This window comes from Rhinolophus sinicus, linkage group LG01, assembly GCF_036562045.2.
Source record: "Rhinolophus sinicus isolate RSC01 linkage group LG01, ASM3656204v1, whole genome shotgun sequence".
In the NCBI taxonomy this organism is placed as follows: domain Eukaryota; kingdom Metazoa; phylum Chordata; class Mammalia; order Chiroptera; family Rhinolophidae; genus Rhinolophus; species Rhinolophus sinicus.
Window position 1 is genome coordinate 128,625,731 of NC_133751.1, and position 16,039 is coordinate 128,641,769.

At 37.1% G+C, this 16,039-nt stretch overlaps 1 protein-coding gene across 4 annotated transcripts in view; it reads left to right on the plus strand.

Annotated features, from left to right (window-relative positions):
- THSD7B (thrombospondin type 1 domain containing 7B) overlaps positions 1 to 16,039 on the plus strand; it is an 802,394-nt gene that overhangs the window by 429,248 nt on the left and 357,107 nt on the right. The gene's annotated exons all lie outside the window — the stretch shown is intronic.

Genomic DNA, 16,039 nt, shown 5'->3' on the forward strand with positions numbered 1-16,039 from the left:
TTTTGTGCTTGGAGGCTGATGCCAGGCATCGTCATTAGAATATGGAGCATCAAGCACCAAGCTTGTGTCACTAACCCTGCGGAAGAACGAGGGCGCATAATTTAAAAAGTATTGGCAATGTACAGAAATTGGCAATATAAGATTTTTATTTCTTTACTTTTAATGGTTATCATTTATAGGCCTGGGTGTATTTGGAGGGCTGTGATCTGGCATACTTAATACTTAATACCTAAGTCCTGATGAACACATAGGATACCTTTGATAAAATGAACCTCTTTCTTAGAACAGGTCTTTTCCCCTACTCTTATGGCAGTGCCCCAATGAGCGAGTTCATGTGGTGATACAAGTACTCCTAGCCCCTAAGCTCAGTTTCAGTCTAAGACCTGGAGTGACTTCCTCTCCCCTTGTCTCACACCCTGGCCTTGGTCCTGTGGATCTTATCATTGTCGCGGGAAGAAAAGGCACATCCAAGGAAAGGAGGGATGGAAAGAATGTTCACCTTAGCACCAAGAGTAAATTGGGTTTCATCCACACAGCCCTGGCCTTCTCTTGATAGCCATGTCCTCTCAAGCAGGGCATGGCTCTCACTGTTGCTGCCTCGCCTCTTGGAAGTGGAGAAAACGGAAGTAGGCAGCTCTGCGAAGAGAGAACCCATTGCAGAGATTGAGGGCATTAACATCTTTCTTTGAGACATCCTAGCCCTATCGGTCTAGGATCCCTCGAATGTACTTGGGCTCACACATCTTCATGGGACATGGCCAACACTGGCAAAGATCTGACTGCCATTTCAGACCACCTCTCAGTGACCGGCAAAGGGGCAGTGACAGCTGTTGAAGATTCTCATCATCAGTGTCTTATATTGCAATAGTGGGGCACCTGTATAACTGTGTCATTTCATCTTCTTAATGATTTTTTGTCACAGCATTAATATAGTAGCATCCAGTGAGCTTTACTAATGAATACAATCACAAATACATATATTGACTATGAAAGAGCTTGGAAAATATAGGAGAATACTTGTCTGATCTTTCAAGGGGTGGAAATAACAATCTCTTCCAGAAACTCTCCAAAACTTACTTTTCTGAATGAAGAGCTGAAGTAACTGAACTGAATGAATAGGGTTTATTCAGAGTAGTCAGGGGAATGTCATTTCCAGATAGAGTGGGACAGAAAAGCTATGAGCTCTATTTTGAACTATTTGAAAGCAGTCTCTAGGAGGCTGACTTTTGGAGTTTTAATAGTAACATACCTGAAAAGCATTCAAGCTCTTAAAGATAAAAAGTAGAAAAATTTACGAAGATAAAATAATCTGTGATTATGGAATTTTATTGAGTTTCAGCTATTTCTTTTAGTTTTCTCCTCATGAGAGATTAGCATAATTCCTTTGTTAAATAATTATAAAAAAAGAAAAGACTGAATTAAAAAGAATACCCTATTGGCAGTCAGATATTAGTGGTACAGCTTTCAAGGCCCCCTGACACTTAGGAGGCATATCAGTCTTGCTAAACCAGTGTGCCCTTGTGGCCAGAGCTGGGTTATTGCTGTTGGGTGTATTCAACATTCAAGAAAATTCTCTCTGCTTCCTGAGAGTCTCTCCTAGCACTGGCTAAAATGGAGGCATCATAGGGTGTGTGAAATAATTGCTCTTCTAGCAATTTGAAATTTTACTCCAATTTCCAGAAATTCAATTAGCTATTTAAATGTTGGCATTGAAATGAAAATAGTTCTAAGCCTCTGTGGTCTCTTTTTGCCTCCAATTTTTCAAGCTTAGATAATTCTTTTCACAGCCTGGCAGCCAAGGGACCTGGAGGAGCAAATATTCAATTTTCAGATTTCTTCCAGCTTTCCACTTCAGTTCTATTTACCCTCATGTTTAGTTTATACCTTGGCACCAACATATTATTAAATAATGATGGATTAATTGGGGCGGGCTATGAGAGGGAGGAGATTATTAGAGGAAATGTTACCTCTAAACCTATGGTTCTCAATCTTCATTGCCTCTGAATCATCTGGAAGCATTATTAAAATAAAGATTATCAACTCGATGGCTAGAAATTCTGATTCAGTAACTATGGGATGTTTCTTAAAAATCTGAGTTGTCAGAATCTGCTGCTAATTGGTGATGCATTCCCCCTGTTATGATAAAACAGGACCATAGATATACGAGTATGAACAAACACTGTTTGAACTCTGGATACATGTGTGTTTTCAGCTTCTTGAATGCATCATGTTCTTCCCAGCTCAAATACTGTAGAGTGTGTTGGCTGAGACCATAGATGCTGGAGCCGGATGGCTGGAATTGAGTTCCAGGGTTTGCGCTGTGACAGTGGACACATTACTTAATCTCTCTGTGCCTCAATTTCCTCATTTGTAAAACAGGGTTAATAATCACATGTATATGTAAAGAAAGCACTTATAGCAATGCCTTGCATGGATTAGGTACTAGTCAAATGTTTCTCTAGTCATTCCAAGCCTGTGCACCTGCTGTGTGAAGCTGGCACTGTGTTTAGTTGCCCTTCCTGCCTGGGCCCTCAATTTGTGCTTCTGCAGGGACTTGTTGTAGCAGCCTTTCCTCAGGAACACTGCTTTCATCTCCCAAGTTACATTAGACCCTCCCCTACGCACCTGATTAACTAGATCATCCCACAGCATCTGGCATGGACCCTTTATGACACTCTCATACTTATCGTCCCTTGTTAGCATTGCCCTTGATGGATTGTGAATCTATGAATGTGGGGACCATGCCTGTTGTCTTCACCACTGGATCCTCTGAACCCAGCATAGTATGGGGCATAGTTGTCACTCTGTAAATATTTTTTGAATGAACAGATGCCTTGTAAAGAGAAAGAAAGGTGTGGCTTTGGTTCTCTGTCCTTGATAGTGTCCTTCAAAAGATACTTTGGAAAATAATGTACTTAAGCAGTGCTTCTCAAACTAAAATGCTTATTACGTCCCTGGGGGGTCTTATTAAAATACAGGTTTGGTTCTAAGTCAGTAGACCTGGACAGGGCCTGGAATTGTACCTTTTGACCAGCTCCTAGGTGACACTTGTATGTTGGTTAGAAACCTCTAGGTGAGGGTCGGGTCCATTAGACATGTTTGAGCAAAGCAATGACATGGTCAACATTATAAAGTGAGAATCATGGGCTGAGGCCAGACCAGCAGGTGGGGACAGAGTGAGGTGTGGGGTGGAGAGGAGTGGTTTCACCTAAACTGAGAGATCAGGAACGGCTGGGCCTGAGCACGTGGCCACCTCAACTAACGAGGATGGAAGAACTCTTTTTTAATGCAGATTCTTTTTTTAAAAAATATGGCTAGTTTCAGGTGTATAAAACAACATAATAACTAGACATTTACATACCTCACTGTGATAACCCCAACAAGTCTATCACCCATCTGAAACCGTGCATAGCTATTACAATACCATTGACTGTATTCCCTATTCTGTACTTTACATCCCATAATGATATCTCTCTATATATCTATCTTTATATCTATCTATCTATCTATCTATCTATCTATCTATCTATCTATCTATCTATCTATCTGTTTGATAAAAAGGAATTGAAGCCCGGTACTCTCAAACTTGTGACACGGGCTCTGCATATTCCAGACCTATCACACATTGCTTTTATGTGTGTGCTTTTATGTGTGCCATCTCACTGACTGGTAGGACAGTTTGATAATGAAGGAACAGCTGTTCCATTAGTCCAGCTCTATAAATGAGGCACCAGGATCTTCACGGGAAGCAGTCATCTGGTCTCGTAAGAGCAAGGACCAGGTCAATATACCAGTTTAAATTAAACTTTCTACGTTGCCTTGCTGGGTAAGTTGTAGGGAAAAAAAAAAAAAGCTAGACAAATTCAAACTCTTATCACTAACAGGCTTGGCTTCATATCATTGCTTCTTCTTATCAAATTAATAATAGCTATAATATGTTCATGTGCATTATCCTATTTAATTCTTACCTCAATCCTATATGGAAAGAACTATTAGAACCCCATCTTATGTATGAGGAAATAGAGGCTTAGCTATAGGGCCTAAGATTGCAAAACTAATAAATGGTGAAACCACTTGGAGTCCAAGGCTCTTGACCACTCATTCAGCAATAAATGTCTGCAAAAAAAATTACTGTGTTCCAGGCACTGTACTAGGTACTGTGTGTATATGCATAGAGTGTTGACTGAAACACACACCCTTGCATTGTGGAGAGTACAGTCTAGGGGAGGAAGACAGAGGCACCAAACACATAATTACCTAAAAAAAATATGCAGTTACAAAATGTGGTGCGTGTCATGCAGAAATTCAGGGTGCTATGAGGGAAGTCAGTAAGGAAAATCAGAAATGCCCTCTGTTGATAATATATTTCTCTCCATCTCTATGGTTTGCCCATTTTAACAAATCAACTCCCCTCCTCCTCTACAGGATTTGTCCTGACCCTCCTGCTGGAGAAAAACCACTCCTCACTCTTGAGTCCCATAACCTTCTATGAATGCGTTGCATTTTAGCTATTGATAAGTATGTTTCGTGTCCCTCTGAAAGAATGTGAAATTGTTGAAGTCTGGAGTCTTTTCAGTTCTCATTCCCAAAATTCCTTGGTAATAAACTTAATACAGAATAGAATTCAGTAAATTCATGTCAAATAAATGGATGCCAGTTAAAACCTACATACTTAAACAAACCTAACAAAAGGCAAAAAGGAACATTGATCTGCCTTTACAACTAAATTTCTTTCATAAATGATTTATGTGGCTTATTGCAGGAACACACACGATGATGCTGGCATTAAAATATGTGGGACTTACAATCAGATTGGTCTCTGGTTTCCTGGAAAATGTGGGTAAAAGGAAAACCCATTCCATCCCTTTTATTTATCTATTTACTCATTCTTTTTTAATGAAATTTTGTGAGTATCTCAGGGGAAACAAAAGTTATTTAATTGCTAATTCCTAAAAGGCATTTCCAACTGGAACTTCACATTTCAATAGAGGTTACCAACCTGAGGCATATATCTATAGGAAATGCAAAAAGGGTTTCATAGTTTGTTTGTTTTAATAAAACCCAAAGGTATAATGTTGAAATGCACAATTATGGTCACATACAGTCTTTCAGTAGCCTACATTGGCTCACGGGTAAAATTTAGAATAATTTGAACAGGTTTCTGCAAGTGTGGTCCATGGACTTCTAGCTCAGAATTACCTGAGATATTCGCTAAAACCCTAAGAGATTCTGATTTTGAATTTTGGACTGAGGCCTCAAAATCTGCATTTTTAAACAAATTGCCTAAGAAATTCTAAGACACATTAAAGTTTGAGAACCACTGAAATATAGAGACATTTAATTGAACCTTGAGTCAATGGATTCTTTAAGAACATGTAACCTGCATCTACCAGATTGTTCTAATTGAGTCTCTTTTGGTTTTCAAAGATCAAAGTCCTTTCAGCTACATTAGGTAAAAAGGGACTCATTGAAACGTTAAAACAGAAAACCGTACAGACGTTCCAAATATAAGAAAAAGAAACTCACATGGGCATTATGGGAACTAGAAATGCAAACAGGAACCCAGGCTCCTCTCTTCAGTTCTTAGAGCCAGTGCGATTCCTCCTCCCACCCTCCTTTGCTTCTCTGTGCACACCTGTTGTCCTGCTCCATTGTAAGGAGCTTCCGCTGAATCCCTGCACTCTCATAATTAGCAGATATAGAGCCCCAGAACTGCTGTCCCAATCCCTACCCTACGCATTTTTTCAAGTCAAACACCCAACACTGTCAAAAACTTCCCTTCGAGCTCTTTACTCAACTTACCAAGTAAGAGAGTCTGATGGCCCAGTTGGTGCCAGGTCCTGCAATCACCACGGCCTGCCCATCAGCACCTTAAGGTCAGGACCCATCTGGAAGGGGAAGGGGAGTGTGCAGAAAGGCAGCTGGAACTGAGTGTGGGAACTCGTCCCTTAGACTGGGAGAATGGTCGTTCACCACTGAGACTGACCTTTCCAGGACACCTGAGCTCAGCTCTGTGGCAGAGAATCAGACCATGACTCATTCTTTCTTCTCTTACATTTCCACCAATTCCTCTGAGCGCTGACCTATAGGCAGAGAAGTGCCCAAACCTACCTGCTTATTTTCAGTGCAAAACGAAAGACCGTTTAGAGCTTCAGCTTGGGAAGAGAGCTGTTGTAAATAAGTGAGAAATATAGAAAGGAAAATGAAGCTCTAGGGAATATAAATGCAGTCGAATAACACCTTCCTATAGAACAGACACTGGGAGGAGAAAGGACTCACCTTAAGTGTGATCTGGCGTTTTACTTCAACCAAACCAAATATGCAGTCTGTGTGTACTTGAATTCTTATTCAAATGCCTAGGCTATCATTCCTATAAATACTCTACCAAAAACAGTGTTGTCTTGGTTGTGTTCTAAAATAAACTAACATATCAAACAAAATCAATAAAAAGCAAACAAAATAAACAAATGTGGATTTAAGGCATGCAGTGTTGTCCTTTACCCCAGAAAGCCACTGTTATGTCTTCTTAGTTTGCATCTGTAGTAGATTCTTTAAAGCGCTATTAATCTCCTTTATCCAACAGTCAAGCTACATTACCATAAATAAATCCTGTGGCTCATATGGATATTTATAATGATTTATTCTTAGCTTTAGTAGCAAAAATCTGTGTTTCTTTGGAAGGAAATCCTCTTTCAAAATGTTTTTACTTCCAGGTGGTTTCTTTCTCATATCTCTAGCATTCTCTGCAGACAATACAATGCAACACAATCAGATCCTTATTTGCCTATGGAGGTAATGAGTTGTCTTTCAGGAACCAAGGTACCCATTCTAATTAGGGGTTTATTTTTAGACTTTCAGTGTATTTCCTATAACAAAATAGAATAAATTAGCTTTGATTTATCAGGGTGTTACTTTAAGTTTATTAAACAATTTTCTACAATTAGAAAGAATACCTTGTTTTTAACTTCCTTGATTTTGGTTGCATTTTAATGTGATTCTAAATTAGATGTGATTTCAGGAGGTTTTGACTTACTGGATTAGTTATTATGATGGTAGATTTATAAACTATTTAATTTGTATTGAATAGTTTATTTAATACAAAGCCAAGAATTAGAGGTAGAGTTAATTGTTGGGATCTTTATATGTCAATTTATAAGAACATCAAATAATTCATGTATGGTGAAAAAAAATCAAGAAGATAGTAAATTCATACTTAAAATGAAGTAGATTGCTCAGGTCTAAACCTAGACAAGCAACTTTTAGGTTTCTTAATAGGAAAATTATCACTGGATATTCTGCGAATCTCTTGAAGTTTCTTCAAAATTAAGTTACTACATGGAGATAAATCAGAATACCTACTGAATGACAGATTTTCAGTGATACAGAATAAAACATCCCAAATTAAGTATGCTAGAGTCTCTGTCATTTGCAATCTTTCCTAGTTATATTTCGTTTTCTCTGCTACCTAAAATATGCTTGCCATCACTTCATTTAGAGGCCTTGCAGATGATAACCAAAGTAGGAATGAAGATGGCATGAATGCAATGACAAGTTCTGTTGGAATTATGTTCATTTCTAACTTGAGCCAGCAACATTCTCTCCCATTGCTGAATGGCAACAACACTTTTTGAACTGAGATTTGATTATATTTAGTTTAGCACTTAACTGTATTCTGTCTTGAAATTTTCTCTAGTTTGTTCCTGTGTAGTAGAAAGAACCTGACCTTTGGAATCTAACATACTTACGATGGACTCCTGGTGTGGCCACTTCTTAGTTGTGTGCTGTGCAACTTAGTTAGCCTCTCTGAGAGTGTATATACTCATCTTTAACATAGATATAACATGTAGCATTCATGAGACAACTTACTTCCTAGGCTTTTCTTATCCTGCATGAAGAGGCTAGCTCAGCAATAGGAACTCAATATGTGATAAGTTCTTCCTTGTCTGTTTCATATTTTGTCTCCCCTGAGTACATTGTAGGATCCATGAGTACTCAGGCTCAAGCCATAAAAGTTATTTTAATAAACAAAAGAAGCACTTAGAAGTAAGGATGTGTGCGTGTGTGTGTGTGTGTGTGTGTGTGTGTGTAGGCAGGGAAGGAGGGAAGGATGGAGAAAAGGAGGGACGGATTTTCATCTAGCAGAACAGTGGTAGGAGTTTCTTAACTATATATTGTATTACATTGCATAGAATATGAAATGACTTACATGTAACCAACAAGCTCATACATGGTCTAGGACATTAAGGAAGTCTTTGTCCACCTACCTTTGCCCCAACCCAAATTCAGAAATAATTGAAAGTTAGTCAAAGCAGAGAGAGATAAAAATATCAGCTGATTCTCAACCCCAGAATTAGACATTCTTAGCCACCTGGTCACAGCCCATGTTGGATACCTAAAAGCTTTCATGAGTATGGCTGAGAAAAGGTTAGATGTACGTCCTCTGAGCAGATGTATCCTCTGAGCAGAAAGAGAAGGAGCAAGGAAGAGGAGCTACATGTTCATTTCCATCTCCCAAAGTCATGATTTAGATGCCACTATTCTTTCCAAAGGAGATACAAGCGAGGGAGGTGGAGAGAGTCCAGGGACAATGAGAATCACCTTTCACATGAAGGTACCATCAGCAGGGTTCCACTCTCACAGTCTGCTGCCTTGCAAATTTGTGAACTCACATCCTACCTTCCACTTCTTCCTTTACTTTCCACTAACTGTGTTGGCCTCCTTTCTGACCAAGCTTGTCCTATCTTGTTCAGACTTCCCCCTTAAATACTCTTCTCCCTAAAATGTACTTCTCCCAGCTTTTGGCATAGGGGCCTTTTGATCAACACTTTGTTTTCAGTTCAAGTGTCATGACTCAGTCTTTCTCTAACAACCTTGTTAGGAATCCCCCATTCTCCCCACTCTCTTTCTCGCTCATTACCCCATGTTATTTTCCTCATAGCACTTACCGTTCTCTGAGTAAGCTCTGTATGCTGTTCACTGCTTAAACCATTTAATAGTGGCCGCCACAAAGTAAGTGCCTACGTGTTTGTTGAATGAATAGTAATGGATGAACATATCATTAGTTCAGTACATCCCTTATTTAGGGCTTATTAAAACAACACCAAGTTTTGTATTGACTGCTAATCACATTGAGATGAATACGACAAGGTTACTTCAATCATAGGACGTTTTCACAGAAGAGTCAAGTGTGTAGACATACATTTTTTAAATTTTAAATTTGTTTTTTGTTTTTTGTTTTTCGTGTTTGTTTGTTTTTTTTTGTTTTTGTTTTTGTTTTTGCTATAACACAAATGAGCACAGGGTATTGTACAGCCACAGAGGAGGGATCTGGATCTAGCTAAGTTGTCAGAGTTGGTGAGGTTTGGTCCATCAGGAGTTTCCAGGTAAACATGAGGTAGAAGTATCTTACAGGTAGTATAAGGTATATGTGTGCAGAGGTTTCACAGTATGAGAGTACATTTTAATTAAATGAACTACAGGCAGCTTGTGACTCTTGGGATGCATAATGCATATGGGGGAGTGACAAGAAATAGTGTTCGAGAAATATGCAGCAGCCAGCGCATGAAGAGACTTATGCTATTCTCAGAAGTTTGGGCATTATCTGGAATTCTGATAGACAATTTAAATTTTAAGCATGAGTGTGATAAAATCAGATAGATTATATTAGACAAGATAGTACTGGAAATAATGAGGTTAGACAGCATTAGAAATCAGTGGGAAAATTATGATGCCATTCAATTATCTGGGCAAGTAATGAGGAGAATCTGTTTGCTTGAATAAAAAAAATGTGAATTGTAGATAAGCATATACATTATTATAACTCAACATTGTTTAATAGCATGTCTTCATGACCTGGTGTATACTCAGTTCTTCACTCAGCGCATGGAGTTCTTGTAACTGGATGATTATGTAATCCCTCTCTCCTGCTCCAGGGACTTAAGTACTAAGAGAGAAACAAAACTAGTAAACAACTGTCAGAACTCCAGGACTGAGCAAATCCTTCCTTCTCACCTCTCTGAATGTGTGATTCCAAGGAGAAAAAAATGAATCCAAAGACCAAGAGGATCTTACTCATTTCCCACATGACTATCTGTTCTTATCAGGACCAGCAATATAAGTTGCAGAGCCCAGTGCAAAAGGAAAATATGGGGTGCCTTAATAAAAAAATTATTAAGAATTTCAAGATGGCTGCAGCAGACTATTAAAACCAAGAGTCCCATTGAACCTGGGGCCCTGTATGCCCACATGGAGCATATGCCCATGACGATGGCCGTGGTTCTTATTGGCTTTTTCTAGGGACCAGGATCCTCACTTTCTTTCAATTTTGATTCCTGGAAACAGTTGCCATATCCATTGACTAACACATTAACCCTGAGTACCGGATTGCAATTGTTCGCGCACTGGGCTGAGAACATTCAAGGAGCAGAGGGATTCGGAACAGGGTGAGGTAGGGTGATTGGCTGCAGAGTAAGAACACATATTCCAGACCTAGACTGCTTGAGTTCCAAGCCCTCTCTACCACTACTGGCACCTACCTTGGACAAGGTACAAAACCTTTCTATGCCTCCATTCTCTGGCCTGCAAAGCGGGAGTGACAAGAGTTAACTGTGTTTTAGGAGTTAACTGTTAGGATTAAGTGCGTTGATTCTTGTAAAGCACTTGGCCAATGAATGAAACATCATAAGTGCTTGGATCATTTTTCTTATTGTTTTGAAGATGATATTCTGAAGTAAACCTTGCTTGGTTCCATGTAGTAAAAAAACTATTACCATTCAGGATGAGATTTGTCATTAGATGAGCAAAAACACTTAAATTTAATGTAATTGAATTTATCAATAGTTTATTTTATTTGTATTTATTTTTTGTTAAATTTATTGGAGTGACATTGGTCAATAACGTTATATAGGTTTCAGTATGTAATTTCATAATACATCATCTATATATTGCATTGTATGATCACCACTCAAAGTCAAATGTCCCTCCGTCACCATATATTTGACCCCCTTTACCTCTTCTACCTCCCCACCGACCCCCTTACCCTCTAGTAACCACTAAACTGTTATCTGTGTCTATGAGTTTTTGTTTGTTTGTCTTGTTTTTTTGTTGCTTTCAGGTTTATATCTCACACGTGAGTGAAGCCATATGGTTCTCCACTTTTTCTGTCTAACTTGCTTCGCTTAGCAAGATAATCTCAAAATCAATCCACGTTGTCGCAAACAGCAGTAATTCATCTTTTCTTACGGCCTAGTAATATTCCATTGTGTATATGTACCACATGTTCTTTATGCAATCATCTACCAAACGGCACTTTGGTTGTTTCCATGTCTTGGCCATTGTGAATAATGCTGCAATGAACACAGGGGCACCTATATCTTTACGGATAAATGTTTTCAGATTTTTTGGGTAGTTATCCAGGAGAGGGATTGCTGGGTCACATGGTAATTCTATTCTTAATTTTTTAAGGAACCTCCATTCTGTTTTCCATAGTGGCTATACCAACTTACATTTCTACCAACAGTGTATGAGGGTTCCTTTTCCCCACAGCCTCTCCAACACTTGTTATTACTTATCTTGTTGATAATAGCCATTCTAACAGGTGTGATGTGGTATCTCATTTTGGTTTTGATTGGCATTTCCCTAATAGCTAGTGAGGTTGAGCATTTTTTTTTTTTTAATGTGTCTGTTGGCCATTTGTATGTCTTCTTGGGAGAAATATCTGTTCAAGTCCTCTGCCCATTTTTAAATTGGATTGTTTATTTTGTTGTTGTTGTTGTTGTTGCTGTTGTTGAGTTGTATGAGTTCGTTATATATTTTGGATATTGGCCCCTTATCGGAGGTGGTGTTTTCAAATATTTTTTCCTATTTTGTTGGTTGCCTCTTTGTTTTGTTGATAGTTTTTTTGTAGTTGTTGTTTGTTTGTTTGTTTTTCTGTGCAGAAGCTTTTTAGTTTGATGTAGTCCCATTCCTTTTTCTTTTTTTTTTTTTTACTTCTCTTACCTTTGAGGTCAAATTCATTAAATCTTCTCCGAACTCAAGGTCTGTAAGTTTCATACCTATGCTTTCTTCTGTGCAATTTATTGTTTCAGGGATCCGTGTTGAATTAATTTATTATATGGTGACAGATAGCAGTCTAGCGTACTTTTTTTTTTTTTTTTTTGTACAGGGCTTTCCAATCTTTCGAGCACCATTTATTGAAGAGGCTTTCTTTTCTCCACTGCATGTTTTTGGCTCCTTTGTTAAAAATTATCTGCCCATATAGATGTGGATTTTTTTTTTGTCTTTTCAATTCTATTCCATTGCTCTGTGTCTATTTTTCTGCAATAGTATGCTGTTTTGATTATTGTCATTTTGTAGTATAATTTGAAGTCAGGGAGTGTGTGCTTCCAGCCTTGTTCTTTTTTCTCAGGATTGCTTTGGCCTATTTGAGGTCTTTTGTGATTCCATTCAAATGTGATTATTTTTTGTTCTATTTCTTTAAAAAATACCATCAGAATTTTTATAGGGATTACATTAAATCTGTATATTGCTTTGGGTTAATATAGTCATTTGACTATGTTGATTCTTTAACTCCATAAAAATGGAATATCTTTCCATTTCTTTGTGTCTTCTTCAATTTCTTATACTATCTTATAGTTTTAGTGTATACATCCCTCACATGTTTTGTTAAGGTTATTCTTAGGTATTTTATTATTTTTGTTGCAATTGTGAAAGGAATATTTATTTTCCACTTCTTTTTCTGAAATTTCATTGTTAGCATACAGAAATGCAATTAATTTTTGTACATTGATTTTGTATCCTGCAACTTTACTGCATTTGTTAATTATTTCTAATAGTTTTTTGGTGGACTCTTTAAGGTTTTCTAAAGTATCTCATCATCTGCAAAAAGTGACAATTTGTCTTTTTTATCCCTGATTTGCATGCCTTTTGTTTCTTTCTCTTGTCTGATTACTATGGCTAGGACTTCCAGCACTATGTTGAATAACAGTGGTGAAAGAGGGCATTCCTGTCTTGTTCCTGATCTTAGAGGAAAAGCTTTCAGTTTTTTACCATTAAGTATGATATTAGCTAAGGGTTTGTCATATATGGCCTGTATTCTGTTGAGTTACTTTCCTACTATACCCATTTTATTAAGTGTTTTTATCATAAAACAGACATTGTATCTTGTCAAATGCTTTTTCTGAATCTATTGATATTATCATAAGATTTTTATCCTCTATTTTGCTTATGTGCCATATCACATTGACTGATATGCATATATTGAACCATCCTTGTGTCCCTGGAATGAACCTGACTTGATTGTGAATATAATGTTTTTAATGTATTGTTGTATTCGATTTCCTAGTATTTTGTTTAGGATTTTTGCATTTGAATTCATCAGAGATATTGGCTTGTACTTTTTTTGTGTTGTCCTTACCATGTTTTGGTGACAGTTGGCATCATAAAACGAGTTAGGAAGTATTGCTTCTTCTTAACTTTTTCGGAAGGGTTTGAGGAGGACAGATATTAAATAAATCATCTTTGAATATTTGGTAGAATTCACTAGTGATGTCATCAGGTCCTGGACTTTTGGTTTTGGTGAGGTTTTGGATGATTGTTTCAATTTCCTTACTATCGATCCATCTATTTAGATTTTCCAGTTCTTGATGATTCAGTCTAGGAAGGTTGTATATTTCTAAGAACGTGTCTATTGCTTCTAGGTTATTGAATTTGGTGGCATATAGTCTTCATAGCATTCTTGTATGATCCTTTGTATTTCTCTGGTATCTGTCATAACTTCTCTTTCATTTCTTATTTTGTTTATTTGTGTTTTTCCTCTTTTTACCTTAGTGAGTCTAACCAAGTGGTTGTCAATTTTGTTAATCTTTTCTAAGAACAAGGTTTTGTTGCATTATTTTTTTTCTGTTGTCTTTTTGTTCTCTAATTCATTTAATTCTGCTGTAATTTTTATTATTTCCTTCCTTATGCAGATTGTGGGTTTCATTTGTTCTTTTTTTTTTCTAGTTCTTTAAGATGTTAGGTTTATTTGGGATTTTTCTTGTTTCTTGAGATAGATCTGTAATGGTATACATTTTCCTCTTAATACTCTTTTCACATCAGCCCAATAATTTTGATATGATGTATTTCATTCTCATTTGTTTCTATGTATCTCTTGATCTCTCCTTTTATTTTTTCTTTGATCCAATCATTCTTTAGTAGCATGTTGTCTAATCTCCATGTGTTTGTGGTTTTTCACACTTTCTTTTTGCAGTTGTTCTCCAATTTCAAAGCATTGTGGTTGGAAAATACGCTTGGTATGATTTAAGTCTTATTCAATTTGCTGAGGCTAGTTTTGTATCCCAACATATAGTCTATCCTAGAGAATGTTCCATGTGCACTAGAAAATAATGTATATCCTGTTCTAGGATGAAAGGCTCTGTAAATGTCAATTATGTCCATTTGGTCTATTGTGTCATTTAAAGCTGATATTTCCTTATTGATATTCTGTTTGGATGTTCTTTCCATGAATGTCAATGAGATATTTAGGTCTCCTACAATAATTGTGTTTTTGTCGCTTTCTCTCTTTAGTGCCGTTAGTAGTTGCTTTATATATTTTGGTGCTCTCTGATTGGGAGCATATATGTTGATAAGTATTATGTCTTCTTGTTGTATTGTCTGTCACCTTTATCATTATAAAATGTCCATCTTTGTCTCTTGTTACCTTTTTTTATCATGAAGTCTGTTTCATCAGCTATAAGTATGACTTCTCTCTGGATACCATTTGCTTGGAGTATCATTTTCCACCCTTTCACTTTGAGTCTGTATTTTTCCTTGCAGCATATGGTTGGGTTTTGTTTTATGATCCAATCTGCTACTGTGTGACTTTTTATAGGTGAATTCTGTCCATTTACATTTAGGGTGGATAATGATATATGATTTTCTTTAGCCATATTGTCTTTTGTTTTCCGGTAGCTCGATGAACATGAATAATTTGCATCAATAACAACAGAAAATGGGAGGGATTGAAGGTCTGAATTTGCAAAGAGGAATGGAAATAAGATGCATGCTGAAGAAAATGGACTATTGTATATGTGAAGATTTCTTTTACATAAATGTAATGGTAACCACTGCAAAAAAATCCAGAACTGGGGCATATAACATAAAAAGAGGGAAACAGATTAAAAAAAAAAAAAAAAATCTTAGAATACCACTAAACTACAATGCCAGACAGAACCACAAAGGCAAATAAACTATCATTTAGTTTTTTATTTTCATTTTTGCCTTTTCAGATATTTTTTCCTATTTCAAAGACATACAAATATTACCGTTTCTTCAGAAAATTTTACATATGTCTTTAATAATTAATTTTTATGTGTTATATCAGAATCCAATTCTTTTTCCATGTGGAAACATTGACCTCCTTTTCTGTCTTTTCTCTGCACCCTAATGTATCCAGTGATCCAGGCATTCTTGTCGCCCTTGTTCTTTCTGGAATTTGATTCTGGGCCTTTGCACAAAGTATTCACTCTGCCTAGATTTCCCTTCCCCTAGATATTATATGTTAGATTGATACAAAGGTAATTGTTTCAGATTGTAAATTTTAAATCATCATAACTAGGCTCAAACACATTTTTTATTAATCAAAATAGGAACCTTTACAATCAACACATTTTGCCAACAAGAAATAAGTTTATTCCTATAGTGTAAAAATCTGTGCTTTGGGATTCGACAAACTCTTGGAAAAAATTTTCTACATCCTGCTGATTGTGGAAGCGTTTTCCCTGCAAAAAGTTGTCAAGATGCTTGAAAAAGTGGTAGCCGGTTGGCAAGAAGTTAGGTGAAGTTAGGCAGATGAGGCAAAACTTCGTAGACCAATTCGTTCAACTTTTGAAGCATTAGTTGTGTGACGTGCAATAGGGCATTGTCGTGGAGAAGAATTAGGTCTTTTCTGTTGACCAATGCTAGCTGCAGGTGTTGCAGTTTTTGGTGCATCTCATTGATTTGCTGAGCATACTTCTCAAATGTAATGGTTTTGCTGGGATTCAGAAAGCTGTAGTAGATC